This window comes from Bos javanicus, chromosome 6, assembly GCF_032452875.1.
Source record: "Bos javanicus breed banteng chromosome 6, ARS-OSU_banteng_1.0, whole genome shotgun sequence".
In the NCBI taxonomy this organism is placed as follows: Eukaryota; Metazoa; Chordata; class Mammalia; order Artiodactyla; family Bovidae; genus Bos; species Bos javanicus.
The window spans coordinates 41,928,191-41,930,128 of record NC_083873.1 but is presented as its reverse complement, the minus strand read 5'-3'; the positions used below and the strand labels follow the sequence as shown (position 1 = coordinate 41,930,128).

At 37.7% G+C, this 1,938-nt stretch overlaps 1 pseudogene; it reads right to left on the bottom strand.

The window, feature by feature from the left end:
* Window positions 1-891: 891 nt before the first annotated feature.
* Window positions 892-1,604, bottom strand: LOC133249401 (large ribosomal subunit protein uL1-like; annotated as a pseudogene).
* Between the last annotated feature and the right edge of the window lie 334 nt (window positions 1,605-1,938).

Genomic DNA, 1,938 nt, shown 5'->3' with positions numbered 1-1,938 from the left:
GTATGAAAACACTCTCAGATTTTGTCTTATGTAAAAAAACAAAGCACCTCTTCAAAACTTACGCTTTAGAAAAGAAATTGCTGGAGAACAATACTGGGACAATCTATAAATAAGTAGATGAAACATCTTTGTCATTCCAATGGTATTGGAAAAGGTAATAATAACATATTTTTGAAAAGACTGTGCAATGAAGACTAACTATATCTTCAGCAAACTGAAGCATTATATATGCTAATAAAGACAAAAACACTTAGCATTTCCCATTGTATTCAGCTGTCTCAGTCAGCCCAAACATTATAATGAGTACAGGAAGAGTGTAGTGAAATGAAGTTCTCTGTTTTGTTTTATGCCTACTACTAAATTTTTCAATTACAGAAATTGTCTTTGTAAGGTTTTCTCTACTGTGTAAACTTATATATCTCAATGCACAGATTGGCTCTATTGAAATTGGACTGGATGATAAAAAGTAGGAAAATATTTAAAAATGCAGAGTATCATTATATTAATATATTTGTTCAAGAAACACTTATAACAGGGGATTGTATTAAATTCTACATTAGGAAGACAATTCAAAAGTGGAGACCTTAAGTACCATAGGGTCAAATCCTTACTAGGAGATGAGTTCTCGTGGCCTGATTTCATGCCCATAGTTGGAGAACTAGAATCAAAAGTTGCTCAAAATAACAGTAGCTGCAGCTTGAATAGGTACAGCTCACCACATTGCCAACTTGTATCTTACAGAATTGCTTTTTAGTTTTATTTAAAATATTGTAATATCAAAAGTTCATGTTTTTCTTCACATTTAAAACTTTTAAACAATATCATTTTAAGGGATTTTTTTGTTTGTTTTGTTTTTTTGAGTATAGTTGAGTATGGTTTATTAAGCTGTGTTTAGTACAGATGCTGGGGCTTGCCCATGGTGCTCTTAATGTACAAGGCCCTAATGTTCTGACAGTTTTTGTGAGCAATGACATCAGGAAGTTTACAGCTAAGTGCAGGTTGTACACAAACTCATCATCTGTCATCGTCACATGGCCAACAGCCATTGCCAGACACAGCACCTTCTTCATCTGGAACTTGATCATGGACTTCATCAATTTTGGCCACCATGTTCTCACTGTGGGTCAGCAAGGAAGGCAACTTGTCAGTCTTATTCAGGCCTGGGCCTAGGATTCATGGGATCTGCTTGATCAGACTCAGAAGCCAAAAAGGCATATTTCTTGGCAAACTTCTTGACCAGTTTCTTGTTCTTATTGAGTTTCTTCAGCACCTCAGTGTCCGTGTGGGGGATATCCACAGCCTTGGCCTCATCACAGTGCTGCTGGTACCCCAAGACACATACTGAGAACTTGGGGTGGGGAGTGGACTTAAGCCTGATGGTGCCCGAGAAGCATTTGTCCTTCTGAGGGTCATAGTTCTTCTGGCTGATCCATTATCTCCAAAATCTTTCACCATTTATGCTGATTCCTGTGCAGGACTTCCTGCCACGCCTCATAGAGGGTGTTGCGGGAGACTTTGCTGCTCATGGTTCCTCACACTGCAATAACCAGAAAAGAGCATTTTAAGATTCTTTTATCAGAGTAAGATTCTTTTTTCACACACATCCCTATCCATACCCACATATACCCATAAACAATAGTTTACATGTTTTTGTGGGATATTTTTTGTGAAAGTGTGTTAGTTGCTCAGTCGTGTCCAACTCTTTGTGACCCCATGGACTGTAACCCACCAGGCTCCTCTGTCCATGGGGATTTTACAGGCAAGAATACTGAAGTGGGTTGCCATTTCATTCTCCAGGGGATCTTCCAGACCCAGGGATCAAACCTGGGTCTTCTGCATTGCAGGCATATTTTTTATAAGCATATTGCAATAATCTTTGATGACCAAACTTAAAATGTTATTAAAACTGATTTTTAATAATTTAAGAAAATTTAAAAA